The following is a 19,975-nucleotide window of genomic DNA, read 5'->3' as shown; positions in this document are numbered from 1 at the left end:
GCGGGCCTGTGACTAGCACCTCCCCTGATCTGGGACGCCTCTCAGGTACCAAAACCCTTAAGGTGTCATCTGCTGCCACAGCTGACGGAAGGCCAGGGCGAAGTCCACCTGCTCGAGTCTCAATTATCGCCCATTGAGGAATGCCAAGGCATTGTGAGTATTTACTCTAAACTCGAGAGGGAAATTTTCCTTTGAGCAAGCTTCTCTTTCACCCGTTCTTTCTCTGTTTATTGGTGTGTGGGTACGTACTTCATTCTACTGGATCCAGATACTTTTGTTTCTGTGTGTGTGTTTGTATGTTTTCTGTATGCTCATGTGTATATGTATAAATTAAGGTACCATTAAGTAAGTTAGTGTGAATCTTGTCATTTTAGAATCTGTAAATAAGTTGCTTTTCTTTCTTTCAACATTTCTGAATTATTTTGTAATGATAAATTGCTGTTAGTTATTAATAAATCTAGATTTCCTGCTAAACCATCGCTGTGTTAATACTTTAATCCACAACACCTTCCTGGGCTCATCTTTACTCCTGATTTTTCTACCTCCTCCCCCTGAGTGGCACAGGAGGATGGGGAATGGAGGTTGTTGTCAGTTTATCACATTTTGTCTCTGCTGCTCCTTCCTCCTTGCTCTCTTCACCTGTTCCAGTGTGGCGTCCCTCGTACAGGACACAGTCCTCCACAAAGTCCTCCAAAATGGGTCCTTCCCACAGGCTACAGTTCTTCGCTAACTGCTCCAGCGTGTGTCCCTTCCACGGGGTGCAGTCCTTCAGGAACAGACTGCTCCAGTGTGGGTCACCCACGGGGTCACAAGTCCTGCCAAAAAACCTGCTCCGGTGTGGGCTTCCCCTGGGGTCACAGCCTTCTTTAGGCATGTCCACCTGCTCCAGCGTGGGGTCCTCCATGGACTTCAGGTGGAGATCTGCTCCACCATTAACTTCCCTGGGCTGCAGGGGCACAGCCTGCCTTACCATGGGCTGCACCACGGGCTGCAGGGGAATCCCTGCTCTGGCTCCTGGAGCACCTCCTGCCCCTCCTTCTTCACTGACCTTGGTGTCTGCAGAGCTGTTTCTCTCACATATTCTCACTCCTCTCTTCTGGCTGCTGTTGTGCAGTATTTTTTTCCCCTTAAATATGTTATCACAGAGATGTTACCATTGTCACTGATGGGCTCGGCCTTGGCCAGCGGAGGGTCCATCTTGGAGCCAGCTGGCATTGGCTTTGTCAGACACAGAGGAAGCTTCTGGCAGCTTCTCACAGAAGCCACCCCTGTAGACCCTGCTACAAAAACCTTGCCGTGTAAACCCAATACATGGGGTCAAATACATACTCAGTTTATGAATGCTAAACAGGGTGACAGTGGTACCCAGAGTGATACAAACGTGGGAAAAGTTTATGGAAGGAAACTTTATGCAAGCAGTCTTAGCCATCCTGATCTTCAGGAATGATCAGTTATCTTACCCAATAGATAACTGGATATAGCTATGCAATAGCTAACCAATATCAAACTAATTCGTGCAAATGGGGTTCATTTTATTCTCTAAATACATCTAATGGAAAATGGAAAAAAAAAAAAAAACTATGATTAAACACTAAATTGTTGTGGTCAAGATATTCTATGATACTGTGAAAAATGTTGTATTATCAAAACATAATAGGAATAAATAATTACAGTATAAACAGTTGATCAAATTCATATCATCTTTCCCAAGTAATCAAATTTATGCAAAACTGATGAGGAACTTATGACTGTGTACATTCAATAAATATAAAGTCTTTCTATATTTATCACTGTAAATATTATTCTTTAATGTGAGTTTTCATAATTGGTATTTCTAGTAGAGGTGGGAAAAAAGTTTAGACTGACATAGTAACAGCTTTCCACATCAAAAATGCTCAAGTCAGCAGTGATGATTTGGAATATCTACCTGAGTACAGCCTATGAATTCTAACTATTTCTGTCAATGCATGAAAAAATTGCCTGGTGGAATACTTGTGGTTTTGAGTAGAAAATCCAGTCTTTGTGGATGGAGAATGTCTACATAAGCAGGAAACGGAGGCAGCTGTTAACAAGATGTTCTAATAAATATTATTCACCTGGTGCTTCAAACTGCAGTGCAAGGAAGTCAAGCATGGAGATCCCCAAATGCAAACAAAGAAACTAGTTTTTGTTTTGCTTGACCAGCTCACAGAAGTTTGTGTGGAAGAGAAGAAGAGATGAGCATGGTTCATAGCAGGAACTGTAGAAAAGAATAATTTTCAGCTGGAAAAGCTGTAGCACTAGCACAGGTTAGAAAAAAGGAGCTGATGTAGAATAGTTCCATTATTCTGAGCAGAAGCCAAGATCTGCTGAAGCTGTCCCTACAACAGTGGTCCCAGACCAAACAATTACTTGAGTAATCATCCTAATTCTAGTTATTCCATGAAGAACTTCATATTATTATTTTTCTCTGAACAGTTAACTTCTAAACTCAGAATGGATATTTGAAAATCCTGTATATTTTGAGTTTCTATTAAAAAAAAATGACGCAATAGTAGTGCTGTGAATTGCATCCATTAATCTTAATGGAATGTCAGCTATAGTGCTTATTCTCTACTATCATTATTTAAGTGAAGTTAATAAGAAGCTTCAGCTTTAGATTAAAGGTCAATGAACAGTGTTAGGAAAGTGAAGTCTTATTTATGATATACATTGCAAAAACAAAACCAGCATTAACTAGCCTTGAAAACATTAGAGATTAATCTTAGGGAACTTGAATGACAAAGGTTATGAAGAAAATCTGTAAAACACATTTGTAAAAGTCCACCAATATGCAAGCAATAAGTTCATAAAAGTAGAAAATAGGCATTAAATATAGACACACATAGAAGGACCACTTTCCCAGTGTCTAGTAAGGTTATAAACTGTGCTTTCTAACAGGTTGCTTATCACACAGATATATGTTATTTAATAAATCCATATTTCAAAACAAAAGTTTCATAAGGTTTAGCTACATATTCAAATATTACAAGCCCTTCCCGTCCCTGAGCTGTAGCTTGAAAAGAATTTCAGAATATGACAGTGTGCTGTTTTCTTCTCCAATAGATCATCACACCATTGCCTTTCTCTCTGTAGCACCCTGAAGCTTAGGTATTTGTAGGCTCTTCAGACAGATACAAATGGCACAATGGAGTAAGAGTTAACTGCTGTCAGCTGATTCATGGCTTAGCTACTGATCTGTCAGGATAACCACATGCTCTGGCAACAAGAAGAAAATTTATCGATCTACATGAAAATGCTAGCTAATACAAAAATCAGAAGTAATGGAATTAATCTTCATTTTCATTCTTTAATATGAATAAAACAAATCCTTAACTTACTGTCTTAGTCTTTGAGGTCATACATTTAAATTTGAAGTCGTCTTTGCAGTAGCATTTTTTTCCGTCTGACTGTTTATGAGGCACTAAACAATATATTCCAATATATAAGGATTTTGATATAACAGGAAAAATGTGGATGTTTATGTTTAATGACTAAATAAGAAATCATAACAAAATAAAGCACAAAAACATAAGCACAAGAAAAAAAATGAGGAAAATGCATGTAAGATGAGAAAAAGAATTTTTTTAAAAACTACCAGATATTTTAAACTACAAAAAATATCAGGGCCCTAAGAGCAGTGACAGGCCCTAATGACCCTGAACAGCCTCACTTGGACCTGTACCCACACCCCTGCCCACGGGCCTGGGGACTCCATTTCAGCTTAGTCTCCTTCTCTCAGTATTCACTTGTGCCATATTGCAAGTGGACCTCTGTCCAGCTTGTCCCCTGGCATTTCTGCCTTGTTGGCTGGACTTGCTGGCTTGACCTCAGGTCTTTTTTGTCACCTTACTTTTGTATGATGACCATTGGGTTGTGGAACAGGACTTGTTCCTGTCACCAGCCCTTCTCTGCTCACCTTATTTGGGCCCATTGTGCCTTGCAGGAGGGGACACTGCCCTTCCCTGGGATTGGGTGACTGTCAGCTCCCTGCTGGAGCAGGGAAGATGCTGTTCCCTGACAGTAAACGGATGAACCCATCCTGCGAGGGTGCAATAGTTAGCAAGGTTTGGTTTCAACCGTTACTAACATTCTTTAAAAAACTTATCCATTCAAAGCAGTAATTCCTATCTATGGTTATTCTGCGCAGTGTGATTGTAATGTCATTGAAGTGTTCTTTGCTTTTGTATTTCCTTTTAAAAAATTAGCTAATTTCATACTAGAACATTAAGATATTAATATGACAAAAACATTAGTATGAATTACAGAGAGATTACAGAGACAGGGAAAAAGAATGTGAGAAAAAAGTTGAAGAGGATGGATGTATTAGTAGATTATAAATGCATATAAAAACTGAATAGGTGGGAACAAAGAAGATAGGAAGGAATTATTTAAAATTATTAAAGGTGATAAAAGCAAGAGTAATAATCTGAAACCCAAACAGGAAATAATAATTTACATATTAATACAAAAAGTTGCAATAGTGAGGTCAATTAGAAAAAGGAATAATTTGCTGGAAAATATAGTTTTACTAATATTGCCTAAGGTGTCAATGAGACTAATCCATCTCTGCATTAACAAAGGCAATCCTTTTACAGAAGAGTGAAATGAAGATAGAATTGATTTGCAAATGACTCTTCTATGATAGTGTATCCATGAATATTTTTATCTGGAAAAGGAAAGTGTGGTTTCTTGTTTGTTTAGGATTTGTTTTATGGATTTATTTTAAAGTTGGTTTCCTGATTAATCTCTATTCTGTGACACTCTTTATAGTGTATAACTCATATATTTTGTTCTTGATGATTTGTCTTGGATAGTCTATATATTGTATGTTATTAATTCCAGATAATTTTACAAAAATGTTGCTGATTCTCCTTCCTGCTTCTGTCTTTCTCTTAAGAAAAATTGAACAATATTCACTTCAAGTCAGTACACAGAAATCTGATTATATGTTCTCCTTTTTTTCTTTTAATTTTGGAAATTAAATATGAATCTCCAACACTTTTGTAAATATAAAATTATTTATTTATTAGATCACAAATACATACTTTTGAAGACATTGATTTTTACCTTCTTATCCATGCATGATGTTTGTTTAGTTGGGCTTGCTGGTCAAATTCTGTCACTAATTTTAAAAATGGATATTAATGCTTATTTATTTTAGTACAATCATTTATCAGGTAACTTGCTCCAAACAAACTGAAGTGACCCACAGTGCTGTGGAACTCATTGCCGTGAGATGTTGTAAATCCCAAAGTTTACATGGAACAAACTGTGACAGATGCACCCACCCAATGAAAACAGAGCTCCTTGGCTGCTGAAGTGTAGCAGCTCCTGATTGCCTTTGCTTTCGGGGCTTCACAGTAGTTGGGGCCTTTGGCCAATGGGAGCCGCTATTGACCCCAGATCAGATTCAGTTTGGGTATAAATGGAGTCCCCTGAGGAGCCATTTTGAGCTTGTTCTCTGAAGCAGCATGCTGCAGTTGAGCACTTGCTCCTTGGGTTGGGACGCCACCCAAGGAAACTCCTTGAGGTAACTTGGGTTGGGGTGCTGCCATGAGAAGATCCTTGAGGTTGAGAGCTCTCACTTGTTAGGTGAGTGATAAAGCGTTTTGTGTTGTCATTAAACCCTAGGGAGTTGTGCTTTGTTCTGCATTTTGGGTTGTCATTAAACCTTAGGAAGTTGTTTTTGTTATGCATTTTGGGTTGTTGTTAAACCCTAGGAAGTTGTTCTGTTCTCCTCTCACAGACATTCAAACCTGTAATTTGCAGAGGGCTAGTTAATTGTGTTGACAAAAAAATTCTAATCTTTGGTGGCTGTTTGTTTATTTGAGAGTCTCCATAACACAAATCAAGAGGGGGAAAAAATAATCACTGAAGGCTACTGAATGCAAAAATGTGTATACGCCTTAGTGACTGTTTAAGCACGAAGAAGGGACTTGAGTTTCACTTAGCATAATCCATTACAGTTCTTGTATTGCATGCCCATACCAGATGATTGCCAGCAATGAAGTTCACTGCAGTTGCTTGTCCTAGATAGGTGCACATATAATGCATGCACACAATGTGCAAATTTTTCTGTAGATGTTCTTTGTTTTTGCTAACTGAATCCTAGATATGGTTTAGAAGCTAAGCTACAAGGGAGGCACTTTGCAACATGGCAAACAAAACACAGAATTTGGATTCTAATGACTGACTTCAACCTTGATTCGAACAAGAGGAAAACTGCTTAAACAACTCTAATGGCCTCTGGAAGCTGGGAGAAAGTAATAGAAAGTACCCCTCTCTATTTACCCTGTTATATTCTTTAGTCATCCACTGATGACTACCACAGGAGTTAAAATATTAGAATGAATGGACTTGACTTTGATCTTTGTTCTAGCATGGATAATCTTAATTTTTAAGTTAGGTTTGTTTTGTGTGTTGGTTTTGTTTTTTTTTTTTTTTTTTGTAAAAAGAAGAGACGTTACTGAGTTAATGGAGAATATATGTAGGCTTTTTTATGAGCAATTGGTGATAAACACAACCTTAGTATATGCTCTTACAACAGCAAATTAATTATAACTCCCTCATCCAAACAAACATTAACACAAAAGACCCATCTGGCACCAAGTGGACATTGAGGTGCTTGTTTATGGTCAGCCTTCTGAATAGTTTAAGAACTGGATTTAATCTCTGCTCTGTACCTAAGTGCTTCATCATTTCTTCTGGTAAGAGTTTGTGTGGTTGGAACTTTCTGATGCTTTCCCATATTGAAATTGTGTGACTGATCGAAGATATAGATGCTTAAAAATGTATTTTATATTCAAAGCCTTATTACAAGTGGTGAGGGAAGAATTGTGATATTCAGCTGCTGGTCCTCAAAGAGGAAAACATGCAAATTTTTAAAGTTTGTTCTTCAAGCAGTCATACAGCACAGTCCAAGACTTCATGCACGACATACTTTTTTCCTGTATAACGGTATATTTCATACTTGTTTAATATTACTCCTAAATACACAGAGAATTCTGAGTATATTAGTGTCCTTTGTTTCCAGTATAGTTTGCATACCATTATTATTCATGATTTCTCATAGGACATCACAGAATGATTCTTGGGTAATGTAGATGTAAATGACTTGATGTAAATGCTGACTGTAAAAGGGGAAACATAAACCCCATTTTAAAAAAGGGGAATGAAGACCTAGGGAACGATAAGCCAGTCAGTCTCCCCTCTGTGCCTGGCAAGATCATGGAGTGGATTCTCCTGGAAACGGTGCTAGGGCACATGGGAAATAATGAGGTGATTGGTGACAGCCAACACGGCTTCCCTAAGGGGATATCATGCCTGACAAATTTGGTAGCCTTCTACGACAGGGTTACAGTGCTACCGGTGAACAAGGGAAGAGCAACTGATATCATCTACCTGGACTTGTAGGTTTGATGCTGTCTGAGTTGACATCCTTGGCTCTAAATAGGAGAGACATGGATTTGATAAATGAGCCACTCGGTGGATAAGGAATTGGCTAGATAGTCACACTCAAAGAGTTGCAGTCAACAGCTTGATGTCCAAGTCGAGAGTGGCAATGAGTGACGTTCCTCAGGGGTTGGTATTGGGACCAGTGCTGTTTAACATCTTTGTCAGTGACGTGTACAATGGAATTGAGTGCACCCTCACGAAGTTTGCCGGTGACACCAAGCTGTGTGATGCAGTTGACACGCTCGAGGGAAGGGATGGGCCATCCAGAGGGACCTTGACAGTCTTGAGAGCTGGGCCCTTGTGAACCTTATTAAATTCAACAAGGCCAAGTGCAAGATCCTGTACATGGGTCGAGGCAATCCCAAGCACAGATACAGGCTGGGCAATGAGTGGATTGGAAGCAGCCCTGAGGAGAAGGACTTGGGGGTGTTGGTAGATGGAAAACTGACTATGAGCCAACAATGTGAACTCAGTCCAGAAAGCCAAACATATCCTGGGCTGCATCAAGAGAAGTGTAGCCAGCAGGTTGAGGGAGGTGACTCTCCCCCTCTACTCCACTCCTGTGAGACCCCACCTGGAGTACTGTGTTCAGCTCTGGGGCGTCCAGGTTATGAAAGACATAGACCTGCTCAAGCGGGTCCAGAGGAGGCCACAAAGATGATCAGGGGGCTGGAGCACCTCCTTTATGAGGACAGGCTGAGAGAATTGGGGTTGTTAAGCCTAGAGAAGAGAATGCTCTGGGGAGACCTTATAGCAGCTTTCCAGTACTTAAAGGGGGCTACAGGAAAGACGGGGAGGGACTCTTTATCAGGAAGTGTAGTGATAGGACGAGGGGTCATGGTTTAAAGTGAAAGAGGGAAGATTCAGATTAGATATGCAGAAGAATTTCTTTACTGTGGCAATTGAGGCACGGACTCTGCATTGAAGTGCAGAAGGAAGGACCCTTTATTATTACAATAGTACATATTTATGCTATGGTTAAAGCTCTTACTTCATAATTAGCAAATCAGCACTTAGATAGCTATCTACCTTTTCTCCTATCAGCATAAGACTACTCTAACACATGCTGAGTAGACAGTCAACTTCTCGTTTATGCACTGTTCACGCAGTGGTAACTTTTCACAGTTCAGTGTTGCAGCTGTCCGTTGTTTTTCCCTGCCACCTTGGCACATATTAGCAGTTTCTTATCTTTCTCCCAAGGCCTGTTTCTCATCAAAGCCTTGCTGCTTCTCAGGGGCTGCGCAGAGCTGACAGGCTGATGTCGACTTGCCTGACTCCCACACTTTACTGTGAGGGAGGTGAGACACTGGAACAGGTTTCCCAGAGAGGTTGTGGCTGCCCCCTCCCTGGAAGTGTTCAAGGCCAGGTTGGATGGGGCTTTGGGCAACCTGGTCTAGTGGAAGGTGTTCCTACCTGTGGCAGGAGGGTTGGAACCAGATGATCCTTAAGGTCCCTTCCAACTCAAACTGTTCTATGAGTCTACTATTCTATGACTTTACAATAGTTTCAGATATATGCAAACACTTTGAAGACCTCTTTGAGAATCCAGTTATGAGGTCCAAAGGGTGAAAATTTCTTCTGCTACTAGTATAAAAGGTTGCTACATCTATACTATCATGCATGGAATAGTTAGGAATTTTTATATTATTTTTGTATGAAAAATAGGTGTTTGTGTAAGGAGAGCACTCCACTTGGTTTTCCTTATCTTTATTCATTTTTTCTCCACCACTTCACAGCAAAGTAAAGAAAACTCTGAAAATAAGAATAAGGAAAATTCCAACTTATAAATATTTTTTTTTCCCTCATTAATATTTTTTGCTTTTTCTGAGGTGTTCATTCAGTCTTCTAAGTGGACCTTCTCTACCAGTTCTTTCTTCTCTTTTAAAATAGAACTCTTTTCTTAGCAATGCCACCAAAGGTGATGAGGGAAATTGGACTAAAAGCAAAATAAAACAAATGTTTTGACAGATTAGTGTCAGCTATTGCCAGTGAGTTTTTTCATTTTAAAGCTTAACTTTTAAAGGATGGTTGAATTTATGTAATTATTTTTAGCATTCATTACTGAACACTCTTTGCCTCTTGTCCAAGTGGTTTCTGACAAAACTCTAATAAAGCTGATAAAGCCATTGCTTTCTTTTAATCCCACTGAAGTCAATAGGAGTCTGCACTGATTTCAGTGGGGGCAGAGTCATGCTCTTTTCCACATTCTAAAGTTTATGTGTCTTAGCCAAATTACATAATGTAGATGATATCCAGCATATCTCTGTCCAGAGGTTTGTTAATTTGATCTCAAGTGAACTATGACTTACTTATTTTTCTCTCTGGTCTTCCTGATGCCAATGCTACAGTTGAAAAAGTAATCAAGTAGGGGGTCTTTTCTCTGCATGTATGTATTTATGTATTATCTAATGTGTTTATATTTGTTAGTGGCCTTAGTATAATTTATTAAAATTAGAACTAATAATAAGCTTTATGTAGTTTAATAATTCATATTTTCTTTTTTCCTAACATACTGCGAATCTTTTGAACCGCTCAAGTACTATAATTTTTAATAATCTTTCATGAATATACTGTTTCATATTAAAATGTTCTGTCTGTTTTTAATGTGCAAGTAAGGTCTGTGACAACTTTTATGAAGGTTAACTTGGAAATATAATTAAAATTTGTTGAGAGTTAAATTGAATGGTTTATTAACCATCCATTTAATTCTGAATTATGCTGCTCTATTTGGTCACTAAATGTATGTTTTCCTGAAACATTACTTAAATTAAGGTGCTTAATTCTTCCAAGAAATCATTACAGTGGTCTTTCTCTGAAACAGAAGCAGCAAACAATAATAAAGCATGTTAAGCAATAATTTCAATTAGAAAAGCAGAGTGCCTTGAGAAGTTATTTTCAAACATAAGGAAGTGTGAATTAACCCCTCATATGGTCCTCAATGAGTGGGCTATAAGGAAGCAATACAATGAAGTACAGATGACTAATATATTTCTATGTTAATAGTTGTGCTGAGAAGAGATACTCTATCAGAAAGGACTAAAGAGTCAAAGTTTCATTACAGTACTAGTATGTCATGACCAGAAATAATGCTGCTGGCTGTGTAAAGCTTCAAGAAATCACATAAACCCTGATTATTTTGAATTCATACATTGTAGTGCATGGAAAAGTGCTGCTAAAATACCCCAGGAATGGTTTCTAAACACTTAACTCATTCAGTCCATAGGAACGCCTTATTAAAAAAAATCTAGTGGAACTCACCAGTTGCATCTGGTTAAATGTCATGGAAAATTAAATAGAACTGACTTTCTTTATCTACATTTTCTTAACAAAAATTGAAGTTACATTGTATACAGGTATTCAGTTTTAATAGCTTATCTGATTCACGGTAATATGTTAATATGCTCATGACATTTGATGTGGAATCTGAGCCTTAGTAGGAACAAAGGGGATGTAACAACCTGGACAGGAAGCCCAGAGAATCACAATGGTTCTGTGATCCCCTTGGGTTAAATTAAGGTGGAACAACACCAAACGACTGGTTAAAATGTTTTACTTGCAATAGAGAACAATTTAAACCTGGAAAAGGATAATAAGCAATGTGGTCTCTTATAAATCTGAAAGAAAAGAAAGGAAAGATAAAGAAAGGTGAGAAAGAGAGTCAAAGAAATATAGATCACCACCCCTGGATCCAGCATTGTCTCAGGTCTGGTAATCCTGGGTGGTGGTTGCAGACGCAGTAAAGTTTCTGTTGCCTTTTAAGTTCATTTAGTAGCTGATTAGCATACTAGACAAGAAGGGACAAGTATTCCACAAATTTGTTTCTATGAGAGACGAAGAAAAAGGGGGAGCATGGATTCCAGTTGAGTTGGTGGTTTTTCCTCTGTTCCCAGAGATCTTACCAGTCATCCCAGAAATGATCACCTCTTGTCAGTTCTTGTTACCACTTTAATGGCGAAGGTGCGAAGGCATTATTAGCAAGGCAAGCATGGTGTCTGGCTTGCACAATAGAGCCATAAAGTATGGGGTTTAGTGGTACTTGTGCTTGAGGGGAAACAACCTGGTTTCACTTAGATAAGCCTCAGAGGGGGAGACATGGACTGAGCAGTTTGTCAATGCTCCTGCAAGGGAGTGGGGGATGCATTCTTCAATACACTCCTGCTTCCTTATGTGACATTCCTTAGACTAATCCAAAGGCCACAGCTTGTCCTTGAGGTTTGCAGTGTCAATGAATGTTTGAGGCACTACTTCTTTCAGTTCCTTACAGGGGAAAAAAAACCCAAACACAATGATTTTAGGCAAAAGACATATTCAACAAGCAAGACAGACTACTGATACTAAGAAATTATGTTCAAAAGTATATAAGACACTGAGATATGCAACTTGGTCTCATTCAGAGTATATATGTCAGACCACAGTATTAATTTCTTTTTCTAAAATATTTACATTCCTTGACAAGAAATATATCAGACAACATCTACCGGAATGTTAATAAAATAATTAGGCCACATGACTTCTGTGTGTGTGTGAAGGTACTGAAAATGTAATTTAATACAGGAACTGTAGGATAATTAAAAAGCCTACTGGACACTGGAAGTCATTTCTGGTCTTGAAAAGGAGAACTTATGGCCTGGATGTTTACAAGTGGTGTCCTAAAGAATCAATTCTGGAAATGTTTTGAAAAATAGTTTCAATGATGGTCAAAGTATAAAAGTACAATGAAGGGTATTGACGACACAACTTTGAATCATCTGCACAAAATGATAGCAAGATGAGAAAAGATATATTGGAAACCAGAACAACAGGGATGAGGTGTATTGTAAAGGTGTAAAGTTCAAGGTTATATGTTTGAGATTAATAATGAGAATTCAGAATGGAGCTGTGATCTAATCCCTCAGAAGCAAAAGAGGGGGAGAAATACAATGAAAATACAGTGAAAAATATAATGAATCACAAAAGACATACAGCCATGAACAAGCAGAATGCAACCACAGAGTGCAAGAGACAAATAATTGCCAGTAGAAATGGTGAAACGTTGCTTTGGAGGGAAGATGTTTTGGTTCTGATTCTACAGAAGACAGAATAATGAAACTTTTTTCTTGACTGAAACTTCTGTCATTGCTGTAATGCAAGTCAGAAAAGGACTTAATCAACATGACACAATAAGGCTAGAAAGGTTGAAGAAAATATATAATGTAGAGATGTCTTGGCTGGAAATAGAAGAATACAGCACTCATAAATTCAACTTCACATCCTAAGAAGAAGGAAAAGATTATTTGCTGTAAATTTAGTTTTGTAAGGTGCTGAACAACCAACTCTTGGGATACACAGTACTCTTGTAATAGATAAACAGGTCTACATAGACCTATTAGCGCAGCTCTGAGTTTACATAGTCAGTTTTGTGTTCTTTGATATAATTACTTTAGCATTTACTTTCATAACCATATGAAACCCATAAGATTAACTCAAACATTGCTAAAATGTAAGAAGTTATCTACCTTTAAAAATTATTTCTTATTAACCTCATTATTCTTGAGTTGTATGAAATCAGATTTTGTGTCATAAATATAGAATTCATGAAAAGAGCTATTAAAGAGCAAATCATCCACATTCTGAAATACTATAAATTATCATCTGAGACAGATGTGTTTGAATATCTTATTTCAATTTGTTTAAACTGCACTGCCAGTAAATGAATGATTAAATCCATGAGCAAATAAAATAATGAGTGAATTTTTCTAAGTAAGATCAAAATCAGTAGGTATGAAATGAAGACTATTACTCCTTTTAATACAAATTTTATACCTTGGTAGTACGTACATGTAAAATTCCAATTACAGTGAAACCTGTATTTTAATGTAGTGTAGTAGATGTCAAAAATCTGTACAGAATTAGATTATAAAATCCTTGAGAGTCATATGCTATTTTTGGTAGAGTTTGGATGTTCTGTGAGCCAGAAAGAAGAGAGAATCAGTAGTTTGCTGTCACTACTAAATAAGTCTCTTCTTGAATACAGAGAAGAAAAAGTTTTGTTCTGTTTGATATAACAACAAACAACTTCTGGAAGTCTGCCAATTTCCAAATTGATTATAATTGCTATAATTGGATATTTTAAACTCTAGAAAGCAGGGTCTCATTTAAGCTTGTGTTTGTGTGACTGCATAAAACCAGAGCCAGATTTCAGTTTTGCCAGCTTACTTTATGAAATAGAAATACTGAAATGTGATTGTGTTTCACCAGCAGTTTTCAGTTCACATAGATCAATATGGACCAAATCCTGAAATTGTTACTCTGGAAAAGTATTCAGTAAATTGAAAAATGTGAAAATTCTGTGGTGGATTGTGGCAGAAACAGAGCATCCATGGGTAGATATTGTAGGCACTGGAAAACAGTGGGAACAATGAACTTGAACTCCCAGGGTAGAGATGGGATTAAATTTTGATATGCAAAGAAGTCTTAAATAGACTTCAGTCAACTGAGAATGTGAAGAAGTAAAATAGATTATTATTCAAATTAAAGATATGTTATACATAGATGAGGGAAAAATACCAGAATCTTCTGATAATCCATGATAGAGACCTTCTATTGATTCAGTCATGTAACCTGCATGATTAGAAGGGGTCTTCTGTTGATGTTCAGAAAAAAAAAAAGAAAAAAAGGTTAATGAGCCTCCATTAAACTGGAATGCAGTTGATATGTTCTTATGTTCCCTGATTCTTTCAACTAAAAAGGGGTGAAAAAAGGGTAGAAGTCCTCAGCACATTTATATTACATATTATTACCCACAGTGAATCAGAAGAAAGAGTTGTATATTTGTATTCTACTCATACCTACCTCTGACTAGTCTTCAGACTGTAGACCCACTTGAAAACATCTAAAACCCCAGGAAATTGTTTCAATGCAATGCCTGGTTATGAAGTTAGCTTTGCTCCTCAGATATGAGAATACCGGCCTTAACATCAATATGTGTGAGTTCACTGCTCTGTGGGTGAGCATAGCTGTACTGATCTCCTTGGCTGCTTGATGTGCATAAGAATAATATTAGCGCAAAATGTGATATAAAGTAATTTGTTAAAATTCAATACTGTCTTCTCCCTTTTCATGATGAGCTTATTTTCATGTCTGCATTCAATTGTAAGAATAAATATGTCACTGAACAGGTTGAAAGTACATTGCTAGTAGCATTATTCTGTTAAAGAAATGGACAATGATAACTAACTAGGCAAAAATCAGATGCCATATGTAACAGGAAGCTTTGAAGACGAGTTGCTCTTTCTACTCATCTGATTCACTGAAATTTTGAGAATGTAAGACTTGATGTGATTATCCTGGAAAAAAAATCTACAGGCGCCTCAACTTTGCAAAGTCTTATATGATTATAAATATTACAGAGGTAAATATAGTGCAAGATTCTTGATCGGTATATTATAAAGAAAAAAAATGTTGTTTTTATGCAGACAGCTATAGACAACTTTCTATAGTGACAAGTTTTCATTCACCATGTTTCACTTTATAGAGTACCCTTCTTCAGCAGGAGATTCAGATTCAAAGTTTTTCTTGTCTTTAAGGTCTTAGACTAAAAATGTAAGATGTTCTTCAGCTGTTTGTACACAAATATGCAACAATTAAGAATAAACAAAATTATTCCAGAGATCTGCTGTAGCTATGGCAACCACGTTCCACTGTACTTCATTTAGATAAATAAATATGACAGCTAATAAGAATGAGTTTTACCATTTTTTTTCATGATGGAATTTGTTGAATGTTATTTTCTAGGAAAAAATAATATTATATACCAAAAAAATATCAGTATTGCTTCTCCATTAAGAGAAAAGTTTTCTACCACAAACAGTGTGTTCAATAATTTCATGTTCAATTTTAGTTCCTAAATATTAAGTTTAACATGCATTGTTTCTTTGTTCTTCATTTTACTCAACTGAAGTCTTAGTTCTAGTGAATCTATGGATTTCAAATTATTTCACCAACTTGCCTTTGGTATCTCAAACTCCTCTAACTTCTGATATAACTTATACATACACATTTTATGTATAGCAAAAGCACAGAGGCCCAAATCCACAGTAAAAGTAACCAAATGTATAAATATGCTATGAAATCAAGGCTCTGTTAATGCTGTTCAGTGCCAGGTTATGCCAATTTAGGTCAGCATTGCCATCATCCCACTTATACTTGTCTACAAGTCATCATTGTGATGATCCTGATTTCTACCTAATGCCACAGTGAGATTAACCCCTGCAGGGTATTTACCCAGCAAAAAACTCAGTTTACAAAAAAGGGTAGCATATGTCAGTTTGACCTTCAGACTGAGATTGCATCAGGTGAATGCCAATGATGGGCTAAGGGAGATAAAATTATTGCAAACTTAGTTTGGCTTTGTATTACAGCAGGTTAAAAATATCTGAAAACCTGTAACACTTTGGCCCAGATCTTAAAAACCATTTAAGAATTTAATCGCCAGTTAAATGACTGTGCATACAGGACTTCAGAGGGCAAATTTAGACAAGGTCTAAGTTTAGGTGTCTAACTTTGGTCAGTGGAGATGGTTCCCTGTAAATACTCTTAGAAAAAGAACATAATTTAATCCTCTGAATCACCCAAAAGTCTCTCTCAAATAAAAAGCTTTTTCACTTCAAAAATCTATTCACTAAATGTCTAAATAACTTTGAAATTCAAGACTTCAAGCCACAGGGAAATCTGGAGGCAGCCTTCCCATTGTCTACAGTGGACTTTAAAATAATAATTAAATTTTTTTAGATTTTTGAATTATTTGCTTTCATCATCTCAGTATCTATGACACAGGTAGAACAATAATGCTTACATAGGATGTGAAGTACACAAAGACTCTTCTCTTGTGCTCAGACTGAAAAATAATGAGATATTTTAAATGCATCCACAATGGTACATTCAAGAGCAGTGCATATGTGTTATTATTTTAAAATCTATCACTGCAAAACATACTAAAATGTATGTCTTTAATATAACTTTGCAAATCTTCATGAGAAGATCAGCAAAAATCAAAAATTTAAAAAAATATTTAAAGTGAAATGGAATTCTGAAGCTCTCTTGGTGCCCCACACCACCAACTCAATTAGACTTTGAAATAGCATGCATGATAAATATGTCACTTAGTGCCTTGATTATTTGGACTTTTGTATGAAAAGTCTAAGCAGACAAATCATAAAACACAAAATTCAGTACTGAAAATCACTTTAATTTTCCTTCTCCCCCATTTCTAAGAAAGGCAGTATTATCTCCAAGTATTTTTCTAAATAATGTATAATATATAACTGTTTCAATCATATTCCATTACTTTGAAGCAAGATGGAGTGTCACACATACTTCATTTGACTACTTTTCAAAGTATGAAAATATGTACAAGATTAAGAAATCATTCCAGTTTGTATTATAACTTCAGTGTAGTGGGTTGACCTTGGCTGGCTGCCAGGAACCCACCCAGCCACTCATCCCCCTCCTAAGCAGGAGAAGTGGAGAAAGTAAGATGAAAAATGTGTGGGTTGAGATAAAGGCAGTTTAATAAAGAAAAAGCAAAGGCTGTGGGCAGAAGCAAAGGAAAACAAATGAAAAGATTTATTCTCTACTTCCCATCAGCAAGCGATGTCCAGCCACTGCCTGGGTACATGTAGTGGTTGCTCCAGAAGACAAACACTTCAGTGACGAATGTCCCCCTTACCTCTCCTTTCTCTTAGCTTTTATTGTTAAGCACAACGTCATATGGTATGCAATATCTCTTTGGTCAGTTTGGGTCTGCTCTCTTGGCTATGTCCCCTTCCTACTTTTTGTCCACCCCCAGCCTACTGGCCTTTGGGGGTGAGGGGGATGTTGGAGAGACAGCCTTGGTGCTGTGGGAACACTGTTCAGCAACAGCCAAAACACTGGTGTGTTATCATTCCCTTTCTAGCTACAAATACAAATCATAGTACTATGAGGACTGTTATGAGGAAAGTTATCTCCATCCCAGCCAGACCCAATGCAGTCTCCACCTCTAGTTCTTCAAGAACCCAAGATTCTCTTTTCACCGTAATGTTAAAAAGACATAACTACAAGGTTCTTACCGAGCTGCTTTTTATATGGTAAATTAAATAAAATTAAACAGATTCCATTACAGGTATATGTATAACCCAGCTATGTAGAAAGCTTTGGCAAAGTGCCCTTAATGCTAAATTACTTATTGTATTCTTGTGGTTTTTTTGCTAAGTTAGAGTTAATTTTCTTCATAATAGCTAGTACGGGGCTATGTTTTGGATTTGTGATGAAAACAGTGTTGGTAACACAGGGATGTTTTCTTTATTGCTGAGCACTACTTACACAGAGTCAAGGCCTTTTCTGCTTCTCATGCTGCCCTGACAGTGAGTAGGCTGGGGTTGCACAAGAATTTGCGAGGGGACATAGCTAGGACAGCTGATCCCATCTGACCAATGAATATTCCATAACATATGATGTCATGCTCAGCAATATAAAACTAGGGGGAAGAAGTAAGAAATGGGGTCGTTTGGAGTGATGGCGTTTATTTTCCCAAGTAATCGTTATGCATGATAAAGCCCTGCTTTCCTGGAGATGGCTGAACACCTGCCTGCTGAGGGGAAGAAGTGAATGAATTCATTGTTTTGCTTTGCTTGTGTGCACGGCTTTTGCTTTACGTATTAAACTGTCTTTATCTCAACTCACAAGTTTTCTCACTTTTCCGATTCTCTCCTCCATCCCAACAGGGCAGGGGAGTGAGTGAGCACCTCTGTGATGCTTAGCTGCTGGCTGGGGTTAAACCATGATGATTCTATAAGACTCTATCTGGTAGAATTATTTGGAATATCATAGTGTAACTATTTACTTTCCATCATACTAGGTCTGTTGCTATTTCTATATGAAAAATAGATTTTGAGAGGTTTCTGGCTGAGGCAATAATGAAGAAATCCATATTGAAGTAATTATTTATCAATTCATTGACACTTTTGAATGACAACAATTTTATAACTAATTAAATTTATTTTCTTTTAAAAGAAATACCAAATTTCAAGGAACAGATATTTAAAATATTTACACTTCGGTGCAGAGTGTGTTTTCTTCGTTGCACTTACAGTCTTTAACATTCAGCCAGAGTAAATCCAGTAAAGATTTCACATTCTTGATACAAGACACTTTAGACCACTAGAACATCATTATTTTATATAGTGATACATTTTTCCTTTAAATTAATTGGTCTTATACTAGGAAAAGCATTTGTTCCAATCTCCTAATTGCTGAAATCATGCTAGTGTGAACACTACTAAATACTGAAAAGAAAACCAAAGTTTCCATGGCAATTGTTCAGTGCCACAAAAGATTAAACTGGTCAAAAAAGATTTTTAGGCAAACTGAATTTATTATTCATCCATTAGCATTTTTCCTCATATATTATAGGGAACTCTGAGAGAAACAATTTTTTTCTTAAACCAGCTCTTCTTCTAAGAAATATTGAATTATTTCAGTACACTATTTCAGTCCACAGCAATTCAGAATTCACTACATCTACATTTTCTCTTAGATGCAGAGTTATTATTTTGAAGATGGAGATTTCCTTATTTTAAGGTTTTTTTCTCTGACATTTAGTATCTTTCCTCTATAGATATAAATATATATAAAAGCCAGAATGCATATGTAGAAATATGTTGTAAAAATGTATAAATATGAGTTAAAAATAAACATTTAATTACAAGCATGTTTCACTAGGTTGGTAATTCTGTAACAGAGGGTTTGAATTTATTTGTTTTATTATGTACATTTCTATGTAGTCTAACACCTGCTTGAATTAGAGGATTTTTGTTTCCAGTTATACAATAACTGAAATAGCTGGCATATTTGAGTGGAGTTCTCAGTTGCAAAACTGCTATCAAGAGAATTTTGTGGGAGCAATTTGAACTTTGGTTTTGAATCTTTTTTCTCCAACATGGCATGTAGCAAACTAATTTCATTGATAATCTTTTGAAGGTTTTTCAGGAGGATGTGTTTAGAGACAGATGTATTATAAAAATTTCATTGCAGAGTTATTTTTAATGAACATGATAAGTATCCAGAGCAGTGTATTGATGCGGGTGCTTTTTAATTTTGAAGTGCAATAACAATAACAAAAATTAGTATGCTTTTTATTATTATTTATAAACATGTTTAGATGTGAGGCCTGCATTACTGATATTACATTGATGTTATTGGCAATAACATTCCTCTAACTTCTAGACAGAACAAATAATAAATATTTATCTATAAAATGTCTTGGAAGTAATCAACCTATTTTTGTAAATAAATTCTTCATTTTGTGTGCATGCTGGTGAGATGAGCTGGCTACTGCCATCCCTAATCCCCCTTTGCCAGATCTGCCTGATCAGCAGAAGGGCTATAGTCTTAACCAAAATGTTAAAATTTTAATTAGTGTCCATGTTATGTACTTATCCATTATTTAGCATAGAAATATATTTAAGTTATCATTCCTTCA

This window comes from Strix aluco, chromosome 1, assembly GCF_031877795.1.
Source record: "Strix aluco isolate bStrAlu1 chromosome 1, bStrAlu1.hap1, whole genome shotgun sequence".
Taxonomy (NCBI): domain Eukaryota; kingdom Metazoa; phylum Chordata; class Aves; order Strigiformes; family Strigidae; genus Strix; species Strix aluco.
This window is presented reverse-complemented; position numbering follows the sequence as displayed.